This window comes from Anthonomus grandis, chromosome 6 (assembly GCF_022605725.1).
Source record: "Anthonomus grandis grandis chromosome 6, icAntGran1.3, whole genome shotgun sequence".
In the NCBI taxonomy this organism is placed as follows: Eukaryota; Metazoa; Arthropoda; class Insecta; order Coleoptera; family Curculionidae; genus Anthonomus; species Anthonomus grandis.
In genome coordinates, this window is record NC_065551.1 from 34,447,696 (window position 1) to 34,472,498 (window position 24,803).

Below are 24,803 nucleotides of genomic sequence, written 5' to 3' on the forward strand. Positions count from 1 at the left end.
CCGTAAATTTAGAAGCGAATAATAAATGACGTCCCGGGCGGGCACTTTACATACGACTATGACTGTTCGGTTATTACGGATCCGGTAAAAATAGACAACAATGCGAAATGCGGACATCGCGGCTCCTCGCTAAGTCTGGACCATTCCATTTAATGAGCAGGAACGTTAAAAATATTATTGTTTTTTTTTTAATATGTATACAGTGTGTACGAAAAAATTGTCCAGATCCAGGCATTAAAATGACAGTTGACAGATCTTTAACCTAACCACAAGGATCTGTCAAAATGGCGGAAGTGGGGCACCCATGAATTACTTTTAACGAGTGAACCAAGCTAGCTAGAAAGGGCTGTAATTTATATGGTCGTCCAAATTGGCTTTCCCATGACTCACACTAGCGAGTGTTTTTATCATATTTACGCAAGAAAATCCCACAGAATTATCGAAAAAAAAATGCCGACCCCGCCACCCACCGGGCGGGGCTCGAACCAATTTTAAACTTTTTATATGGTCCGTAACGCGGTCATTTGCATTGCGTTTTGGGTCGGCGTACACGACCTTTACGTGAGAAATCGCTAATTGGTGACCGATTTAATTAATTATTAAGCGCATATCATACTACCATATGAAGATGACCGATTTAGGATTTAATTGTGCTCATGCCCAAGAGCCTAATTTATCTTCTTTCTTTCGCTTGTTAATGCCTATGGTATGAAGGTTGAATATAGCGGGGCGGTAGAGTCTGCCACCCAAGATGGTCCATTGATTCTGATTGGCTAATTTTTGACGTACATCAAATGTGACAATAATGACGTTTATGACCTATTAACTGTCGTATTTGACAATTGTCTATTGAATTGACGAAACAGTAGGCTGCCAAGGCAGTTGTGCATATAGGTCTCCTGATGGACCTGTCATGACCCCCCGTATGTGAGAAGGGGTCTCACAATGCGCGAGTAGATCCAGTAGGATCTTAGGAGACAGACTTCAGGTATTGCCTGCAGGCCCATAGCGCGCAGGTGGCCTTCTTCATTCTGGTGTCTGCATGAACGTGCCAGGAGAGTTTGGGGTCCAACTTGTCTATTTTTGCTCTCTTTGGGACTCATTATCTTCTAATTTAAAGTCTTTTTTAATTTTATATCTTTTGTGATTTTTTAACTATTTTATAAGCGTGCAAACATCCAATCATCGTGCAGCTACATAGAGCAGAGGACCGGTACATTTTTCAATTATGACATACCTATAAGTGTTTTCTAATAATATTGAGGTGCATTTTGGATGTATTATCATTTTCCAAGGTATAATAATTACAGATTCAATCCTATTTCCTTGAAAGTGCAGACTTCAATATCATAAATAGGCAATTTATTGAGTACTAAGTTTGAATAGTTAAAAGTTAAACGCACTGATAATTTTAGATTAAAATAAAATAAAACTCTATTTAAATACATCTTTGATCATTCGTCAGTTAAGGCATCAACTTCTGTAATTCTGCAAATGACTTCAAATTTAAATGTCACGCAATAGATCAGGTTTAAATTTCCCGCTACGTGCCACCCAAGTTGATCGCCCCCGTCCTTGTCAACAACGTCAATAGACCTGTCAACGGAATTTCTGTCTGATTACTAGGCAACACGCATTTCCTTATATTTGTGTTCTGTGGTTTATGCCAAACATTAGAGTCTAAATGTGAAAATATACTGAGGCATAATAAGTTACTAAGAAGGACGTACACAAGTCTGTTGAATATGATCAGAATACCCTCAATTGCCTGGAAGAGCTCTCAGAGTACTTAGATTATTTAAGGCACAAGTGGCTCAGATCCCTGCAAGATCCAACAATGCTACAATACCCAGAAGAAGAAATCACACTCAAGAAACTTCACTCGACTCGTAGTAGCCTAAACACGAACTTAATAAATATACCTGGACTGCTAATGCCATAACCAGAAATAACCGCTGCCTGGTGGCCGCCATTTTTATAGCGGTTGTGTCCTTTTGATGTTGGTCACTCTGAACATTTTCAGTGTTGCCAACAAAAAATATGATTAAATAAAGGCAATGACGTTACCGTATAAGGAGCTTAAAGAGTTTGTTAGCGGTCTCCCGAGCATTACATTTTTTTACTATTAGTTTATTTAGTTTCAAAGTACAGAAGCAAAAGTTTAACTTTGAGACCATCATTTTAATGGTATTGAGATTCGTAAGATTCAAGTTTTTTCCATAATGATCTCAACTGCCTGGAAGAGATTATTGATTTTACTTTTAAAGAAAGAAAGTTATTATTCTACTTTAAGGGCATAGAATATAAACGATTTTTTTATATGTAGGGAGCTGAGTTGCTATAGACGGCAGCTTTTTTTGTCTTTTTCCCTCAGCACCTCAATTGCCTGGAAGAAATGATTGACGTTTCTTTAATAGACGGTACATTAATTTTTTCCTACAGGTCTTCTTCTTCTTCTTTCTCTTGTTCCTTAAGTTCTTAATAAACTGATTCTTTTACAATCAGTTTATTAATCTTGAAACCCACTTTTTCTTCGTCTTCTTCATTTTTAAGTGCCTCGAAGAATGACGTCAACTACCTGGAGGAAACTAAAAACTTTTCTTTTACACGCAGTTCATTTATTTTCTCCCTCTTTTTCTTTTTGACTACTTAACAAATAAGGCATAAAAGTTTGTATAGGGTCATACATACGGCACATTTAAATAAAGCAAACAGATAGGTACTAAAGGAGTATACTACTACAAAAATCAAATTACAAGCACATAGTTTCCAAGCTAGAGGACGCATCAAAATCCCCCAATTTTGATGACGTGGTTACGTTTTTTTGATAACCCGGTAAGTTCTCGCTAAAATATGCAGTTATGCCGCTAAAAAATACGCTGGAAAATAAGTTTTAACCCGCTAAGCTACAAATTCTTCCGCAAAATCTTGTGGGAAATCCGCTGTATTGGCTACTCTGAACATAACCTGCTAAAAAAATGTAATTATTTTGTTTCCCTACAAATGGCACCACTGAAATTTGTCAGGGTGACCAACATCGAAAGGACACAATCACGCAAAATGGCGGCCACCTAGTAGAGGTCATTAATTTTTTAATGGATTGGCAGTCCAGGTATATTTATGAAGTTCGTGGGCCTAAGAGATCCTCTTCCCTAAGTCCATAGTGTGCTGGAAGATAATGGTCACACTTCTTTTGATTCCGTTTAATTCAAATATGACTCCAGACACCATCTTCTTTTATACTTTCCTTGGTCCTCCATGATTTATGTAACTCTTTCTTAGCCACTGACACGAATTTTCCACACTCCTCTATTCATACACACACCATATGGAATCCCTAATGACAAAACTTACATAAACCGCTAATCAAAATTCCGACGGTTTTTTTTTTCTTCTTCTTTATCTCGTTTCACCATATATAAACGCAGTGGTGCAATAAAATTTATACGGTCGCGAAGACCACATGGTGGACAAAACGTTTATTTGGGCACCGCGAGAACCGAACAGGTGGCACCCATGGTTATAGTCCATTTTACGGCCTACCTGACGATGCTACCTACCATACGTACGACCAAGGTATTCCGAAACCGTGAAAGTACAGGTTCTGTCCGCGATGATGTTTTTTCGAGCGGAAAATCACCACCGGCTTATTACGAGACAAACAGGTAATCTGGGTGAAATTGGTTAATAATAAGTGCTTCCGCTTGTTGAATGAACCCCGTATAGATAAGAAGAAAATTGTGTTCTTTTGTTTGGGGGGCATCGGGTGGAGGTAGATAAGCAAAAAGGTCTACAGCAGGTTCGTTTGAATAAAAGACTTATTTTATCTGGGCCACACTGTAGCTTTGGACCCACAAAACATCAATATATAGAGAAGTGGTGTGCATACAAACTGATAATCTGCTAACGTCCTCTAGCTTGGCAATGGAAACTATGGGCTTGGCAATGGAAACCATTTCTTTAAGTTTGGGAATAGGAAATAGTCATTGGAGGCTAAATCTGGAGAATAGGGCGGATGAGGAAGTAATTCGTAACCTAATTCATGGATTTTTGCCATGGAAACTGCACATGTGTGGACCCTTGCTTTGTCCTTTTTTTTGGCCAAATGTGGTCTTTTTTCTTTCAGTTCCTCATTGAATCTATCCAATAAGTTGGTATAATATTCTCCATTGATTGTTTTCCCCTTTTGAAGATAGTCAATGTGGATTATACCGCGTGCATCCTAAAAAACGGTCGCCATGACATTATTATTGGCTGACAAACCCAGCTTTGCCTTCTTGGGCGCCGATTCACCCCGAGAAATCCACTGTTTTGACTGCTGTTTGGTCTCCGGCGTGTTGTGGTGGATCCACACGTTTCACGACGCAAAAATTCGTCCATATAGCGGTTGAATAACGCCAAACACTCCTGGGAAATTGTCACACGGTTGCGTTTGTGGTCGATTGTGAGCAAACCCGGCACCCATCTTGCGGAAAGCTTTCTCATACCCATATGATCATTCGAAATTGAAACTACTGAACCATGTGAGATGCCTATGGCTTCCACAATCTCTCTCACTTTCAATCTCCGATCGGCTAAAACCATATCGTGAATTTTTCCGATTGTTTTGGATGTAGAGACCTCGACTGGGCGTCCAGAACGTTCGGCATCTTCCGTGCTTGTACGGCCACATCGAAATTCACTAAACCACTTCTTTACCATGGAAATGGATGGTGCAGAGTCCCCATAATATTTATCAAGCTTAGCCTTGGTTTGAGTGATGGTTTTTTTCCGTAAAAATAATAACGAAATTCACTTTTTTCCATTTTCTTCTCAAAACGAGTGGTAGTCTGCTATCAACAGCTGTCAAACACAAACTAAATGACGCAGCTTGTTCAAATTTTGACAGGCGTCAACTGACAGTTCTCTGTTGACAGGAGCAGAGTTGCCATTTCCATTATTAAAGGGCGGGAAATTCAAAAAGTCACGGACTTATTGACCCGCCCTCGTATGTTTTAATAGGGCTTCACGTAACGTGCCAGGGTGCGAAGAAAAAATATTACCCCTATGCCCTTGCACTTCAATTGAATGAATGCAGTTAAAAGTTAATTATTTTGTTTTTTTTTGGTCAAATCAAAAATTATTTAAAAAAAATTATAAAATGTCAAAGTCAACGTCAACATCTCCATCACACCATTCCACCAAAACAAAATTAAAGTCCAGTGCAACGATATATTAGAATGGTCACCTGTCAAAACACCAGCATTCCACCTGCCAAACAATGTCATCCACCTTCTATTTACATTGTTTGAGAAGTAAAATGCTGGTGTTTTGACGGGTGACCATTCTAATATATCGTTGCACTGGACTATACCTATGATGGACCAGTGATCGCCATTAGCCAATCATTGATGGACCCATCATATAATAAAGAAACGTGATGTGATGGAGAGCAGATAATTATTTAGAAACGCAAATAGCAAATTTTGCTTAAGCGGTGGATCGACTGCTGAATTTAAAAACGCGCCCTATTATAACTAACTTGACAGCTTGACGTACTTAATTGGACCAATCAAAATGGCCGACCATTTAAATGTCATCTATAAAAATCAAAATATAGATGATTTTATGAGGGTTTGTAATTAGCAAAAGTTTATATAATAAAAATAAACTCTATATATTATTCTAGGATAAACAACACAGACAGACAATTCACAATAATTCGGTGAACCAAATTCATTTAAATAAGGATGCTGATACCTTATCCATGTATTAAAAAAGGAGAAAGCTATATATCGCCTGATGCAGACCAAGCAAATTGACAATGTTATTTAGAATTAGTAATATCGAGTGATCGTGTCGAGATTTTAGTGCGTGATTTTGGAATCCCGGTTTAAAAACAATGTCAATAAAAAAAAATTAATTTAGTTCATCAATTCACACGTCAAACGTCAGCGTCGTCAACTTCATTCCCGTTATTTAATGTATTGTTTGTTGGCAACACTGAAAATGTTCAGAGTGACCAACATCAAAAGAACACAACCACTATAAAAATGACGGCCATTAGGCAGTCACAGAACACAAAAATATAGAAATGTGGTGGTTGTATACAAACTGATTCTTATGACAGAATGTCATATGATGAAACTGTTTTAACTAACTTGACAGTTTGACGTGCCTAATTGGACCAATCAAAATGGCAGAAAGGCGTGGCCAAATTAAGGCGGGAAATCAAATTTCATTTAATCTGACAATCTTAGTCTCTATTCCTATATCTCTCGTCTCAGTGAACAAAGGAAGTGGTATGATTAGAGAATGAAATAAAATAAAAAAATTCGCAGTGCAAACCTTATAAATCAATTTATTAAATGATTCATGCGAAAAAAAGACAAAATAAATATGTATTGTAGTGTAAAGCCAGCAGTATCAGCATTATTAAAATTTGTGGAGAGAACTGATCAGAAGAAACTTATAGCTCAAAGTCTTAATAAAATTTACATTGCATACGCTCTCCATGTTTTTCTTGTAATGGAACTGAAGGAAATTAAAAAAATCTTTTATTGTTATGTTTCTCAGATCCATTTAAAATACTAAATATAAAAAAATATAAAAAATACTAAAATCAAGGAAATTTTTAGGGAAATTTTAATCAATTTTTAATTGTTGAATAGAAAATGAGAGGCCAGACATTTTGTATTTATAATAATCAAGTTAAAAATTAAATACTTGAAAAGTGAAACTTCTTCATTGAAATCAACTGAATTTAAAGACTAAACATTGACAATACAAGACCATAATAGTAATAAATAAAATCAGATTTTCTTACCAGAAACCTGGAAATGCTTGCCGCAAACCAATTAAAACAATACTCATGAATTTAAAATAACATCCTTAAAACAAATAGCAAACTCAACCCACGCTTCCAGCATTCATTGAAATGAAAAACAAACTCAAATGGTATGACAATGACAAATGATGTTGTATCAGTCAAATTTACCAAGCAAGATGGCCGACATACGATTCCGATTTTCACCATACAATCTTCATACATGTGCTTGGACCAGTGTAGAGAAGAGAAGAAAAAGAAAAAAAGAGACCGCAGACCGACCGACCGACCGGCCTGATTAAAATATTTTATGTATTCCCCCCCGTTCGTATTTTTTCGCGCCCTCAATTAAAATGCCGAAAGTCAAAAAGGGCCCCCGAAACGTCCCAAAGTGTTCGGTTTAATGAGGTTTCGAGAACCGGCCACAAAAAACTCACGATTTTCAAGATCGGACCGCCGAGATTATGGTCGGATCTACTACGCGCTCTTTTAATGCCGATGGTGTGAGAAAGAAAGAGACATTGGACGGTTTTAGGATATTTTAATTTACCAACTTTCAATTTTGAAACTTTGAGCTAAATTCGCTTTACATTAAAGGAGGTTTTTGAGTCCAGTGAGACCGGATGGGATCCCTGCATTTTTTCTTAAACAGTGTATCTGTGTACTGACCCCCCCATCTCTCAGATAGTCAACAAATCTCTGGAGACAGGTTCTTTTCAAACCTTTTGTGCGTTGCTTATGCTTCTTATAGGGACTGATTAACATGATCAACTAATCGAAGTTCATGATCCACAGAAAGGCCTTCGTAGTTCATCGTAACTGATTTGATTTCCTTATTTTAATTGACAGAATCAATTATGAGGTTTGGTATTGGTATGAGGTATTGGTCGCTTTGTTAGAGAATAATTTTTTTCTTCAAAAAATAAAGGGAAGTCCATATAGCGGAACAAATCGCTTATAGCGTTAACCACACAGAGCATCGGTACGTGCAAATTGGCCTAATTGCGCCCGTTTTAAAACAAACGCTTTTTTTACGGCCCGCTTACTCCCATAATTAGCCGCCCAGAGTTGAGTCGAGTGGGTTTAGATCTTGGCTGTGAGAGTGCCGCGGAGGTGCGAACCGTCACATCGGCGCCAACGAGGGGGCTCAGACAGAGTCAACACCGTTGTCAAGTTTCCGCAGTAGCTCTAGTTTTTTTTTTTTTTTTTAGGTTATGTATGTATGTAAATGGTCGTGCTAATGATCACTTTTCACCTCATATTGCTAACAGATGTCGCCGGATTTGAGGGCCGAGGGTTTGTTGTACAGTTAACCACCCGCTGATTATGACGGGCGGGTATGATATTCAGAAGACCGGAAATTTCCGTAAAATGTTACATTATCGAGATGTTTGGTCCTTCTGTGTGGTACCGCCCCCTCGTTTGGGACTACATGTGTTCGGTGAACCACGGAGGTCGGATTTATTTAGGCGACGGATATAAAAACTGTCTAAGATACCGTGGAGGTTGGTCATGAAACTTTAGATTAAAATTTAAAAAAAAATAATAATTTTAAGGTAGGTATACTGTCAAAGAATGATCAGTATGCTTTAACATTTGACGATAAACCAACAATTTGACACTTGCTTGCGATATCCGCCATTTTGAAAGTTGGTTTTTTAGGCAAATGCAATTTTAAGGTTAGCTGTCAAAAAGTGACATTTGACAGAAAATTATTGAATACAACTATCGCTAAAAGATATCAACATTTTAAACCCTTGCTTGAATAATATTAGATCGAAAAACGTTCAAACAAATGTAACCAAATAAGTATACGCCAAAACTAAACCATAATAACAACAAATCCGTAATATCTACACGACTGAATGAGTAAGTGAGAGAGAGAGAGAGGGTTGCACAGATGTGAAGCTGTAAATCAGCATTCTGGCACCAATGCGCGGGGCTGCAGAAGAGTATCCCAGTTGAGAAGTGTTTTCGAGAACGATAAAGAACGAGGTTTCCGCCACCGGTTTTAAATTTTAATATCGAATTTCTTAATTTAGTAATGTCAACGAATTTTTCTATATGGCTTGAATAAAACTCTTATTAATCCATGGATTCTTTTTTGAGGAATTTTATGAAAAACAGCCCAACTTGCTAAAGATTTAGATCCGTCTCCCGCTGTTCAGTACCCAAAACCTGAGCCAAATCAGGACTATTCAAGTTACTATTATTAGTATCACTGGTTTCATCACTAATATATCCAAGACCATCCCTATAAAATCCTTTAATACTGCTACTACTGAGGTTTCATTAGAGTTACTACTGATTTCATGAGGGACATTAGTACTACCAGTACTACTAAAAGGCTTTTCTAAATAAACAAAACTATTTACAGCAGTGTCTGAATGTTCAAAACAGTTTGAATGAATTATTTCTTTAGCTTTTCGATACTGTTTTTTTGCTTGATTTTGCTTGAGTATTATTTTATTTAAAGTCGATTTTCTGCAAAGTCTGAATTCGCATTTAACAGGGAATTATTTATGTTACATATTAATACACCTTTAAAAGTCCTGCGGATGTGCTGTGGGTTGCCTAGAAAATAAGGTCGATAGGGCAACACTGTCATTAGACTCGCTCACTTGTCAAGAAACTTCAAATGTCAAAGTACAACGACATAACCTAAAATCCATGGCTGTGAACAGGAACTTAATAAATTTACCTGGATACATTATTATCCACGTATTAAATAAGGATGAAGCTACATCGCCTGTTGCAAACGATATACCCAAACGTCGTTCACAAATCGCCAAAAACTAGGCAATCCGCTATATTCACAATTGAGAATGTTATTTAAAATCAGTCATATCGAGTGATTGTGTCGAGTCGTGATTTTAGAATCCCAATGATGGTTTAATAACAACTGTCAATAAAAAAAAATGAATTTAGTTCGTGACAGGTCACACGTCAAACGTCAGCGTTGTCAATTTCATTACCGTTATTTAATATATTTTTTGTTGGCAACACTAAAAATGTGCAAAGTGACCAACATGTCCGTCAACGTGGTTGGTGACAACAAATTTGTTGGTGTGTGGCTAAGTTGCGCAACATGCAGCCAAGTTGCCGGTTTTTGGAAAATATCGAAAAACCGCAACGAGAGCCGAGCATGTTGCAACGTGTGTGCCGCTGTGTCAGGTTGTCGACGTCAGCGTGGTTAGTCGTACCCAGTATTGCGAAGAGGACACATTAAAAAAAATGTCTTTCAGCGACAATAAAGAGTTTATAGAACTTTATGAATCCCTGCCTTGCTTGTGGAATATAAAAGACAAGCAATATTCAAACAAACATCTGAAACAGGAGGGAATGCAGGCAATGGTAGAAAAATGCAAGTCTATTTTTCCTGATGCGGATAAAGAATTTGTAAATAAAAAAATAAAATGTTTACGGGCATCGTTTCGAAGAGACGTCAGAAAAGTAAACAAGTCAAACGGAACGGGGACCTCACCTCATGATGTATATGAACCTTCTCTTTGGTATTATGAGCTTCTTTTATTTACGGCTAATTGTGAAACTGTAAGAAAAGGCAAATCGTCTATGATTGAGATTGAGAGTGATAAAGAGAAGAAAATGATAAGTGATCGCTGCTTAATTCAATGACAATTAATCAATCATTTTTTCTTGGAAAGATATACTTCCATAATCACTAACATAATAATCCTTATACAAATCCCTTGTTTTGCTTTCTCGCAATTTTGTTGGCTATCTCCCTCTTACTTGTTCTAGACCAATAAGCTGATTTACTTTTACACTTTTGTAATTTCACCAGTGTCAGCGTTTTCAACATCTACAGAGGCTTGCAAATAATTCTTGCTGTGGCGTGTTAAAAAATTGTAAAGAGTATAACTGCATCTACATTTTCCAGTTTAATAGCTTAACTTCTTTGAAAAACCCCAAAACGTGAATTTAAAATGCCAAAGGCGTTTTCAACAACTCTCCTTCCTCTGCTAAACCTATAATTAAACATTTTTTCGTCATGTGTAATATTTTTTTGTGCATAAGGCTTCATTATGTTTTCTTCTAAAGGAAATGCTGAGTCTCCAACAAAAACATATGGCAATGCAACATTTCTTCCCGGTAGTTCTCTGGGCAATCGTAGATTTAATGTGTTGTTACGTAAACTATCGTAAAAGTCAGTTTCTTGCAAAATCCCCCCATCATCTGAAGTTCTGCCATTGCGTCCAGTGTAAACATAGAGAAATTCGTACCGCTAAAAGGACTACACTAAAAAATCCTTTATAATTGTAGTAATATGATCCACTGTTGCAAGGTTTTTTAATTGCCACATGTATACTTCCGAGACAATTTTCTATTTGCCACATGGACGGTAAATATTGGGCAATTGCAGTCCATTCAGACGATGTTGACGGCATCTGAAAGAAAAAACATCTAGATTATTAGGCAACTGATTTCCCTGTTCATTTGCTTATTTTATTTCATTTATTTAAAGTCGAAAATTTACTGTCTCCGGCAACCCCGTCAACCGAATCTACAACATCGCGCAGTTCAGCTACACCACGCAAGCCTAAAGTACCTAAGACATCTTCAGAGAAAAAGAAACTGGAATTTCTAGATGTAGCTACAACTTTTTTGAAAGGTAATGATTCCCAGAGAAGAGAACTGAGCATTTATGGGCAAAGTATCGACTTACAACTAAAGGATATGGATGCAAAGCAAAGAATAATAATTTTTCACGGCAAACTAGGAAATCTCACAGAGCAATCTGCTGTGGCAGCAAAGCCTTTGCAACAAATGCATTACCCTCAACCTATGGGATCAGGGGTTTCATATGCCGGGCAATATCCTCCGCAGTATTTGCACAGTTACAACCGACAACCCAATAACACTCATACTGAATCTGCCACCTCCAATTTTGAGCAACAACCGTTGTCGCAAATACAACGCAGTAGTTATTGCGGGTACTCCAATTCAGCTTCAAACTCTGTCTCAGCCTCTCGTTCACTAATGCCAGACACACAAGTGCAATCTGAGAACTACGGGCCCGAGACAGAACTAGGCGAATTTCTTACTCTACACAGCAACAAAGTCAATTCGAGCTAAACGTGAAGTTGCCAGTTTATAATTTATAATTTGTTTTAGTTACAGATGTTATAAATAAAAATAATGCAAATAAATAGCTACATACCTTTAAGTAGTTTTCCCTTAGCACATCGTAGATCTGTTGACAAGTTTCTGGAATGAGCTGTCCCAACAGTTGTGGTGAAATTATAGTACTAAACTTCAGGTCTTCGTAACTCCTTCCCGTAGCCAAAAAACGTAATGTAGCTACCAATCTTTCTTCTGCGCCAACTGATTCTCTCATTACAGTGTTTTTTTTTTCTATATGTTGGGTCTCACAAGATTTAACAGTATTGTAAATGCAGTCTCATCCATTCTTAAGTAGTTTCGAAAGTCTGTTGGTTCCGACGATTTAAGTTCTTGCAACAAATTCATGTGCGAGTACTTTGTCCGGTTTAAAAGCCACCTTTTGGTCCATACTCTTCTTTTATTTTTCTTTTTCTCAGATATTATTGTGAGGCCTATTGCAATTGCCAGCTTCTGTCGCTTCGATAACAATGGGCCGACTTCGACTAAATGTGCGCACTTGTTAAACTGATGTTCGATCAAAATTTGCAATTGTGTGTGGCCACCGCAACAACATGTTGAGGAGCATGTTGACGAACATGTTCGCTCGTGAGTGGGCCGCTTAAGCCTTCTTTCCTGTTGTTTTGGCCTTCCTTTGCTAGGAAGTAGGATTCAGTCACTCTGTTTCAACCATTTCTTGAGATTCCTCCCACGTCTACCGTCTTATTGAGCTTGGTCTATCGGTCCTGCTGTTTAGCAGATTTCTTTTTTCATTAGCCTCGCTTAGTTGTCAAGAAAATGCCAAATGTCAAAATACTACGACATAACCTAAAATTCTGGAAATTCTCATAATGTTGTGCGTTGACTTCCGCGTCATCCTTTACCCAGTCAATACGTGGTTGTTCTCGTCTTTTCTTATTCTACGGATTCCTTTCCTCTTGACCCTTCTCTACCCCTTGCCGCTAGTACAACGTGCATTTCAGAATTAAACTTTGTGAAAGTTTCTATCGCACTTCCGCGTTATCCTTCATCCCATCAACACGTGGTTGTTCGTCCTTCCTATCCTTTAAATCCCTTTCCCAGACCCTTCCCAACCCCTTGCGGGTGGTAAACTCCAAATCGTGCTGGCAAATTGCCTCGTAGCAGAGCCATCAATTTAACAAAACAAGAATGTTGTGCGTTGTGAGTAAACGTTATTTATAACAAAAAATAAGAATTTTATAAGCTTTTTTTTGATAAATGGCGCCGATCATTTTGATACCACTGAAGTTTTTTCGACGGTTAAGCTGGACGCTCTGGAGTTTTATAGGTTATGCCGCTCCTGGGTTCGCCTACCGACTATTTTACGGTTATAATTTATAAATGACAAAAGAAAAGGTAAAGTATTGGTGGAAATCGTCGACGTTCGAACCCGAGGCGACCATCTGGCCGGTGGCATTCCCCGCCGTTAGCGCGGTCGGTCGCGAGCGGCGCGGCGTTATTTACGACAGGCGGTGGCGCCAGCTGGCCACGGTCACTGATCCACCGCCGCCGCCGCCACCGCCACCACGCATGGTCCACGCAGCGTCCCCGCGACGATGCCAACACGCAGCCCCATCAGTCTATTGCAATTACGAACCTTGAGATCGTTCAATTTAAATTACTATTGCTCAATATTTACCGGTCATTTATTTATAGTAAGTAAGAATTATTATTATTGACTTATACAAGCGGCTAATCTTAAGCTCCGAAGGAGCAGGAGGGTCTTCTCAGAACTCAATGACGTCACGGTCGTAATAATTGTTCATGTTTTTGAGATTCTTGAAAATTGTTATGACGCACAGTGGGCTCTTATGTCGAGTTTACGTATCTCCGAAAATTTGAGCAGAAAGAGTACTTTAAAGAAAATAGATTGTTGGTTAATAAGCAAAAAGCATATTCGTGTATGTTTATAAAAGATTGTTTAGAAAACGATTTTCTAAATGATTGGCCTTCTAATCTAGCTGAATAAGAGATTTTGTGTATGAAGCAGTCATGCCGCTCTTTGTGTGTATAAAAAAATATATATTGCCAACAACACTGTTTTTAGTTAGTTCTTAATAAGCTCTCACGCATAAAGCTTAGAATTACGGTAAAAGAAATATAATCGATATTGAAGTTAAATCACTTGTGTTTTATTGTGTTCAACCATACCTTATTTAATATAGATTATAACAAAAATTGTTTGCGGATTATAACATAGGACGCTAAAACATAAAGCTGCGTCCACACCGAGTCGACACTGTCGATCGACTATGTCTATCGACATTGTTGATCAACAAGCGACAAAAACTGCATCTGTCCACACCAGAGTCGAGACAAATGTTTGTCGATCAGTCAAATCAACATGTCCGATGAAGAAGACGTGCTTAATTCGTGCTTGTGCCGCGACTAAAAATAGAAAAATTGCGCGCAAAAAAAGATTTTGGGTTTGACCAAGTCTTCAAAGTAACTAGATACAATGCTAGTAATTTGATAGACGATTTAAAAAAAGATGACATAAATATATTGAGCCTTGAATACAGGTGCAATGGTGGTTTTAGAAACTTTTTTCGAATGTCAGAAGGTGAATTTGAATATAAAAATCGAGCCAAAAATTTGTAAAGAAGACACCAATTATAGACCTGCCATTCGCATAAAGGAGCGTCTTGCTGTAACGTTACGATTTCTATCAACTGGAGATTCGTAACACTCACTAACGTATCTTTTCAAAATTTCAAAACAGGCACATAGATAAGCTCTGAAAGTCTACGTACCTCCAACATCTCCCTGAGCTTATTTTTGTCCAGTAAAAATTTCATTCTTTCAAAAGCAAATCATTTCCTTTTTTACACATCCTCCGTACCAGAGCCAGATTTCTTGCTGTACTTTATTTTTTTTACTTCTCTTGCAAATTGACTTTGAAGATTTTTAATTTTTTGTTCTACCGCTTGCTTCTCGATGTTAAATTCTTTACCAATTTCCATAAGGGCATCGTGTTCCTCAAGTTCCTGTTCTTATAGTTTTTGGTTTTAGAATCCCATAGATTTGTTTTTAGTTTGTATGCCTCAATAAAGGCTATGACTTTAGCTTGTTCCCATTCCATATCCAACGAAAACACATGGCCACGATGTCAACAAGGCAATACGTCACTGAGTACCTACTTCTACTTCAACACTTTGTCGAATGTCGAAAACACGTCCACACACTAAAGTCGATCGACTGCTCTTTCATGTTTACCGACAAGCGATGGAAAACAAATCGACATCGTCGATTGCAATGTACACACTAAGTCGACTTGGTGTGGACGCAGCTTAAGATTGACTCTCGTCTACTTCCAAGGTCTACTCTATAAGCTAGTATAAGCGAGTCCAAGCGGCCTATCGATAAGTACCGTTTCTAAATGATATTAACCAAAAACGTCCAAGCGAATATAGTTATAACCCTGTTGAGGTACGTGACGTCACCAATTAGCCCTTTATACGTCATCAATTTGGAACAGTAATTCCCACGAACTTAATAAATATACCTGGACTGCTAATGCATTACAACACCCCAATACCCAAACATGACCACTGCCTGGCGGCCGCCATTCTTATAGTGGTTGTGTCCTTTTGATGTTGGTCACTAACATTTTCAGTGTTGCCAACAAAAAATATATTAAATAAAGGTAACGAATTTTACGCTGATGATCTGGTAATCCTTTGCCCAGGGAAAGACGCTGTCTCAATGCAATGATGAGAGCCTTGCGTATGGTGGACCTATGGTGCCTCTCGGGGAGTCTCTGGATTAACCCCAAAAAAGCAGAGCTCCTACTATCAAATTGGAAATCAATTTAAATTTAACCAGGTAAACGAAGACAGCGTAAATAAAGCCATATCCCAAATTAAAAGTACTGCTATGGGTTCTGACTGCATTACCATAAAAATGATTAATCTCGTAACACCTCATATTTCCCCGCATCTAACATTTATAATAAACTATTGTATTTCCATGGGTGTTTTCCCGGATGCTTGAAAAAAGCTGATATAATCCCTGTCCCTAAGATTGGAAATCCAACGGAATTATCGCACTATCGTCCTATAAGCATACTCCCTGCCATGTCCAAAATTTTTGAAAGAATTGTTAATGATCAGCTTAATTAATTCTGCTTAACTAAAAATTTGCTTCCAGTAACACAGTCGGGTTTTCGTGCAAAGCATAGTACCAGTACAGCTCTTCTTCATATTTGTGATGATATATTTAAAGCTCTTGATCAGAAAAAAACAACAGTTTTAGTATTGCTGGACTTTAGTCGTGCATTTGACACACTGGATCATTTAATTTTATTGGCAAAGCTCCAATATTTTGGGCTACATACTTCTGCTCTTAAACTGCTAAAAAATTATCTTTTAAATAGACGTCAAAGGGTAAGAATTAATTCTATTCTATCTGAATATTTGCAGTTGGATCAAGGTGTCCCGCAGGGAAGTATTCTTGGCCCCTTACTCTTTTTGTTATATCTATGTGACTTTCATAAATTCCTTCGAGTTTGTGAATCGCACCAGTACGCCGATGACACACAGATCTATCGTTCATTTAACTTTATGGAGGCCATAGAAGCTGTGAATGCTATTAATTTGGATCTTTTAGCCATATCTGACTTGTGTAAGAGTCACAGACTCGTATTGAATCCTTGTCTTTGGCAAGCCCCTTCCAGATACCGTGAAGATCAGCATAGATGGATCTCCTTTACCTCCTTCTAATAACCAGAAGAATTTGGGGATTGTCCTTGACACGGATCTCAGGTTTGAGGGGCATGTGTCGAATTTGTTGAGGGCATGTTTTTATAAATTAAAAATACTCTATATGAACAAACAGTTTTTGACAGCTGATATTAAACTACATCTTTGTGATACATTAATTTTGTCAATTGTTAGTTATGCTCAAGTTCTGTTTTGGCCTGCCTTGTATCAACGTGAAAAGAATAGCCTTCGGAAAATTCAAAACGCGTGCCTCAAGTTTAGTTTTGGTATGAGTAAATGCGACCATGTCACTCCCCTGTTGGTTAGATCAGGGTGGCTTTCTTTGGATGAACGCTATGTACTGCAAATGGCTACACTAGTCCATAAAGTTGTGCTTTTCGGACAACCAGCTTATTTATCTAATAAATTAATTTCAAACTCCAAAATTCACGGCAGAACCACACGAAACGCGCATAATTTTGTTATTCCAGGGCATAAAACTGCAAAATTCCAGGGCACCTGAAGTTAAGTCTCTTCTCTCTGTAACAACCTTTAAACAAAAAACTAAAAATAATATTTTTCAAAACCGACATAGGTAATCATCTCTGGTCCTTCATTGAAGTACCTACTATGATTTATTGTCCATAGCAGATTGTATTATATTTATTATTTTACATTTTTATTCTGCTATTATGTTCTATAAAATTTTGCATTTGTGCTTATTAATATGGTTAGATAGAGTAGCTTTAAGCTAAATCTCGCCATTACTTATTTAGTAGTTAAGAAAACATGTATTTTTATGCTGAATAAAGAAGACATTTATTATTATTATTATTATTATTATTATTATTATTATTATTATTATTATTCACGAGGAGACGTAACTTTGGCACGCCCCCTGTTATATCTGACATCCCTCATCATCACTTTCTTCACGAATTAACACATCATCTAAAATATTATTGGATTTAAATCTAGTTCTCAAGAAATTGCTTCTTTAGGATATTCAAATCTGCATTTTGAAGGTATTTAGATAGGCTAGGTACTTAGAAAGGGCTTTAAAACGCATAAAAATAGTTACAATACATTATAAAAATATTTTACTTTAAGGTTTAATTAGTCAATGTCAACAACGTCATTTCTGTCAATTTTGCCAAGCAAGATGGCCGACATACAATTCCGATCCCCAGCATGCGAGGAAGGGAGCGTTGATGTGTTAGAGCAAGACAGATTTATGACCGTAACAATGTATAAGACAACGAAGCACATGTGACATTTTGTTCCAGGCTTTTGGCAGTCATTTTTTATGTGTTTGAAACTCTTGAAATTTGTTCTAGTTTTAAAGAAACGTTTCATTTTTTGACTATACAGGATGTGACATAAATGAAGGAGTGTGGATACACCATGTGTTAAAAAAAGACACACTTACAGCAGAAACAATGTCTGACAAAGAAGGGCATACTATACTTTATCAGCCACCCACTTTTAAACAAATACCAATTTAAAAATAGACAATAGAAAAAAATATAAAACAAGACCATCTCATCTGGTATATTCTTTTTTCTGTCAAAATAATAAAATACAGGTGTGTGTGTGTGAAAGCGAAGTCAAGCTGTGCGATCAAGTGGGGTTACAGGTATAACAGGTACACCCATCCTTTATTGGGGGTGCCCTATACCTTTTTGATAATACGTTTTGACGTCCACACCCACCCTCTCAAGTAGAGGTCCTTTATTGGCACCTGTATTATAATGGTGCCTCTCTATGATTATTATTCACCTTTTCTCAATTATTGTAAAATCTCGAGTGTCTGGCTTTGCAGACGGGGTTTATTTAGATTAAACCGGTAATTTATGACTTATTATAAGAGCGTAGCTCTTATTATGGGGCTCTCCCGCAGTGGAGTTTTCGCACAAAATTCGGACCGGTCGGACAAAAGTGTTTATAACTTTGGTTGTATTTGGGTTAGAGAAACGATGTTTACCCTTTTATAATCTAGTAACACGAGGCTTCAATTTGATTATTTTCAAATTTTTATCTGTTTTTTTGTTTAGGACTAGAACGCCTTCAAACTCAAAAAAATTTTTTTCATCGATTTTGGTCAAGGGAATTCGATACAGGTCGCAAGGGTTTCTTGAATATTATGAAATTTAACAGATCGATTAGAGTTAATGAGGACCTTATCTGTATAGTTTTTGGTTATTCTCAGCAAACGGGAAGTATTTTTTTTTAACGCTCAAAGTTTCAGACATTTGTGATATTCTAGCCCTTCTGACGGTTTAACGGTATCTTTCCGGCAATAGTGACTCACAGAAGATGTGTGCGCCTTATCGAGAGCTACAATTTTTATTTAGGACTTTTTTTGAAAAAATATTTTTTTAGGAGAAAAATCAAAAAAACCCAAAAAAATTTATTTTTTTTAGTTTTTTCTGTGTAAAATTTTTATGGTGCAAAATTTAAAAAAAATCATTTGAATTAATTAAACCTACATCCTTTCCGAATAAAACAAAGTATTAAGTTTAACGCTATCATTTATACAGGGTGAGCAGCGCTCAGTTGAAAATACCCTTTTTCACGCTTTTTTTCTTCAAATATTAATAACTTTTTATTGGCGGCACTTAGAGGTTTCATTCAATTGGAGCATTTAAAGAACCTTTTAAAACCAATTTTTTGACACACTCTACAATCATCTACGTAGAGCAGTTTTTGCTCTACACTATTTTTTGACTTTGACGCCTAATACCGCAATGGCTATGCCACCTACGAAGACCATTTTTGCCCTCAAACACGCGGAATTTATCTGGCTATAATTCACTAAATCCGTTTTATTTCATATATCACCATTTTCCAAGAAAATTTAATTTTCCATGATAGGTCCCAAAAAATCGGTCAGCTGAATATTGGTACCCCTACGGGCCCTATGATCAGGGTATAAAAACTAATGTGGTCTAGCACCCAACAAGTGCGCGTCTCCGTGGCAACGAAACCGACGATTTTCGCCCGTTTCCACCTAAAATAAGACCCTTTTTATAATCGAAATTTAACTACTAAAACCGATTGGAATCGGTCCAGAATTGATGCTAAACTGTTCCTAAGGCTTTATACTATTTTTCCATGTACAAATCATAAGGTAAAAACCTTTTTTTATACCCGAAATCATCGTCTGAAAATGGTCGATTTTGACGTCTAAGCGCGATTTTATTGCCGACTTTTACGGCTGACTTTTACGTTTTGACAGCATGATGTCAACATGGATGAATTGGCTCGGACTTGCTTCCTAATTTCATTGATAAAATGCTTAAAATAGCTCAGAACTTTCTGAAATTGGTACGGAATTATTCCAGAGACTCTGGAGAATCCGAATATGTGCATATCTTTTACCAAATCGGGTTCTTTTAGCCGTGATAATTCGGCAACGTTTGACGTTTTAGCAATTTCCGTGTAATATAATATAATATTCATGCGACACAGTGTCTATACAAGGCATTTTGCTAGACAAAAATTACAACACAGTGGGTCCTAATGATAAAAAAAAAATTTAATCGGGATTTAATGAGTATTATTATTTAATGTGGTAATTTTTTTTTTTTAAACTTTTTTTGTATTTGCCCGATTTGAATGAAATTTGGTATTTGGGTTTGGTTTAGGGTATAATTATTAATTTTTTACAAATTTTTGAAATATTGAGTTTTAGGGTCACGTGACTACCAAAACTTTTTTCCTATGGGTCCGATCGGATTGAAATTTGGTATTTGGGGTTTATTTATGAAATAATTATTCATTTGTATCAAATTTTTAAAATATTGAATTTGAGGGTCACGTGACTATCAAAAGGTTTTTCCTATGGGTCCGATTGCATTGAAATTTGGTATTTGGGGTTTATTTATGACATAATTATTGGTTTGTATCAAAGTTTGTTAGTTTAGGACTTACTTTAAAATTTGCCAATAAGCATTTTAGAAAAAAAAATGGTACGGTGGGAAAAAACCAGTTTTCTTTTGTTTTTCCCACTGTTTCATTATTATCTCGGATTCTGCAGCTCCGATTCAATCCGTTAATGGTTTATTGCATTCCTTATTCCGTTTCTGATAATCTTTTGCTTATTTCATTATATTGGCCTTAATATAAAGGCCAATATAAAATAAAGGATATTAGAAAAGACATATGGCAAAACCAGTTTGGCATATTCCAATGCAGGCTTTTATGATACATGATTTGCTAAAAATTTATGTTTTATTTAGGTAAAATTATTGAATTTTTACAAAGGGTTGATATATTATGCATAAGTGTGTGCTGGAGTCATATTATTCATTTTAGCATACTTATTTTCGTCGCCATAAAAAAACACCTTTATCAGGCGTGACCTAGACCTAAGTCTTCACTAACCTTCATCCTCCTGTTTGACTGCATTTGACTCTTAATTCTTTGCTTAAAAAATGCATTAAAGCCTTCGAAATGTATAAGGGATTGGACATAGAATAAGAGGAGATTAGTATGAAATACATCGGTTGGTTTTCAAGGGAACAATTCAGGGGAAAGGTGAATAGTGAGAATACAAAACTCATTGCTCGAGGATCTACACAGATGGCTCATCCAAAATCTTCAGAGCAGCTGTTTAACGAGTTGCTTGCCACTTGGATTGCCAACCTTTGAAGGAATAAGGAATAAGGCCGAATGGATGGAGTAGAGCGGAGCTCTTATCACATCATGGTTCTCAGAAGCATGATACCCCAAAAACCGTAAAAACAAATAGTGGTTAAACTCATAGCGTTGCCGGGGCAGCACCTGTTAAACAATCTCTTATAAATGGTCCTTTTTTAATTAGTTTTCTCTGACCAAAAGCTTTTCTACTGGTCCCAACTGATCAAAGTACGAGCGAAGCTCGTACTTGTTTAAATAGAAATAGAAGAGAAGTTCTGCAGATGGCAATTTATATTATGAAAGAAAACGTGTCTCTCTCTTCTATTGTCTACCGACTAAATTATTGGGTATACGCTGCGAATTTGCACCATATGTTCTATACGGATTCTCGAAAATCTAAACTAAGAATGTGACAGGAACTGGCTGTTAACCATCCGTTTAACCTAAACTAAATAGTTTAGAGAGATATCGGGGCCAGATGTTTCGTACAACATTAGTGATACGGTTTTAGAACAGATTTCCAAATTTTTACCACCCTCGTTGCTCGTAAACGGTACGTTTATGGGCCATAGAGGAGCCGGCACGTCGTTTGTTACGTTATAAATAGGCACGCTAATTAAACAAATACGAATGTTTTCAGTTCGGAACGATCATAATAAACAAATTTCGGATTGTATGTTTGGGAGTTACCAGGCCTTCCGGTTGGGGAATGCTTTAATTTAGAGGAAGTTACTTACTTTGTTTAAGTGTCTCGGAAGCGAACAAACTTGTAGCTAACAATAAATTACACAAAAAGTTTGTTTTTATTAACAAATTGCCTTCAATATTTAGAAATTTTCGCAAGAACTAATAACATAACCTAATTGTTGTTTTAAGTTTGACGTCTGTCATTGGTGTCAACTGTCATTTACCGTCAAGGGCGGAACATTTGTTGCCAGGTTGTCACATTTTTCAGCTGGAATTTGAATCGTTGACATTTCAAATCAAATTTGCACATTTTCGAAGTTGCAATGCCTCTATTTTTAAATTTAATACGACGTTTCGGTTGGTGTGTTTCTCCAACCGTTATGAACCTGTTTGGAGATACATACCAACCGAAACGTCGTGTTAAATTAAAAAATGTCGAAGATTTGGTTATTACTACGGTACTAATGTCTACCACCTTCAAATACCTTTATTAGTAATGGGAGCATAGAAATTTGATAAAGGTTTCTCTATATCTATGAATGCGAGGTTCAATTTGTTCCTTCATGCGTCACCATGTAGTCAAATGAATCATAAAAATGAAATAAAACATTCAAATATTACGCGTATATCCCTTTCCTTGTCTTATACATTGTTGTTGGCAAAAGTCTGTTTTTCTCTAACCCATGATCTAATAAAAAATTAATAAAATAATAAATTTGCACGTAGCTTAGATACTATTAGTAAGTCTTAAATAAAAACGCAAATACGCGTCATAAGGGATTAATACCTTTGAAATAATAGCAAGTCGCTTCTTTTAATACTTTTCATAAGATCGTGCCTAAGAGAAAGGAAGACTTATGCTAAGAACAATGTGTAGGACAAAGAAAAAAAATTATATGAAACCTAAGGCTTCCAATGGATAAAGTTAATGTGGCAACGCCGCATACCTTAACCGCCATTAAAAATTAAATGACACTAGTGGCAGATGTCAAATGTTTACGTGAGTGACATTTAGGTTATGTTATTAGTTTTCCTGGCATTTGTGGCTTTAATTAGTGAATTATTATTTAAAACGAGTGTTCTCGTGAAATTTAGTGCTAGTTTGGGTTCTCTGGTTCCAAGGCACCTATAAAACATAGAAAATGTGAAATAATGAGAGCGCATTCTTTGAAAAAGTAAGTACTTGTAACCAAATTACCAGAAAAGTGTCTTATGCCCAAGGACTTTTAATAATAAAAACACTATTCTAACAATTTATAGTTGTATAAATAATTCGTAAATGAATCCCAGCGTAATTTTTTCTCATATGGGTAATTCATAGTCAGATTCAGCTGAGTTGACACATATTGACAGGACGTGACCAAATATTCAATCAACGGTATTAGGAAGCCGAGGTTCAATATGTCTTCATGCATCACGATGTAATAAACTTAAGTCATAAAAAGCAACGACATTATCACAACTAAAAACATTCAAATATTATTTGGATATGCCTTTCCTTTTTCTAAGCATTGTTGTTAACAAAGGGCTGTCTTTCTCTAACCCATTATCTTATTAAAATAATAAATTTGTACGCATTTAAAGCTTAGATACTATTAGTAAGTCTTAAATAAAAATGCAAATAGGCACCACAAGGCACTATTACCTTATAAATAATAGTGATTCGCTTAAATTAATACTTTTCATAAGGGAGACTTATGAATGCCAAAACCAATGTGTAGGACAAAGAAAAAAAATTATATGAAACCTGAGGCTTCGAATAGATAAAGTTAATGTGGCAACGTCGCATACCTTAACCGCCATTAAAAATTAAATGACACTAGTGGCAGATGTCAAATGTTTACGTGAGTGACATTTAGGTTATGTTATTAGCTTTCCTGGCATTTGTGGCTTTAATTAGTGAATTATTGTTTAAAAAAAAGTGTTCTTGTGAAATTTACTACTGCTTTAGGTGCTCTGATTACACGGCATTTAAAAAACCTAATCAAACTGTGGATTAACGTGGCCTCATTCTTTAAAAAAGTAAGTACTTGTGCGGAGATCTTCTTTCTAACTAAATCCTCCAAAAAATCTCTTATACACAATGACTTTTATTATTAAAAACACTATTCTAACAATTTATTGTTGCATAAACCATTCCCTAATAAATTCCAACCATATTTGTACCTCAAATAGGTAATTCATACTCAGATTCAGCTTGGTTGACATAACCTCACAATTAGTTATTACGGTTATAATACATGAGCATTGCCCCATTTGCCTCGTATCTGTGAATGAAGTCCAAAATGGTTTTAATCCCCGATAACCATAAAGAAACCCCTTAATAAGATTATACACGGATTGACTCGGGTGAAAGCCCAATAAACCTAAAAGTACCTGACGTAGTATAGTGACGGATCAAATATAATTCGGACGGTGGGACCCCGGCGAACCACGCGGGGCGTACAAATTCATGGTGTCCGTCTGGCGCCAGTTTAATAATGGACGCCACTTGACTGAGTCTGGGGCCCCGCTTTGTTGGACTTATCTTTATTGGTTCATGTTAATGCGTTTTTCTTACGGGACGGTCGGCACCGCTTTGTGTTCCCGTATACCCGATGGTCCGACCGTTTCGGCGTCACTCGAAATGGAAGAAAGAAAAAGAAAACGTTCGGGACCTAAGGCTCATTTACATATTGTGATTTTGGTTTTGGTGGAGAGCGGTGGCGTACCTAACGCCCTTCAAGGGTTCTTGTATGTATAGGAGCCCCTTGAATAAGAAAATGCTTAAGATCCTCAAGACACAATCAAGTGTTTGGCCTCAAGACGTATCTCTGTAAATTGTTGAG

General features: G+C 36.8%; 1 long non-coding RNA gene across 1 annotated transcript; it reads left to right on the forward strand.

Moving 5' to 3' along the window:
* Window positions 1-15,344: 15,344 nt before the first annotated feature.
* On the forward strand, window positions 15,345-18,197 carry LOC126738005 (uncharacterized). Its single transcript, XR_007661184.1, has 2 exons — window positions 15,345-17,672; window positions 17,758-18,197. It is a non-coding gene; the product is annotated as an uncharacterized LOC126738005 (long non-coding RNA).
* Window positions 18,198-24,803: the final 6,606 nt, after the last annotated feature.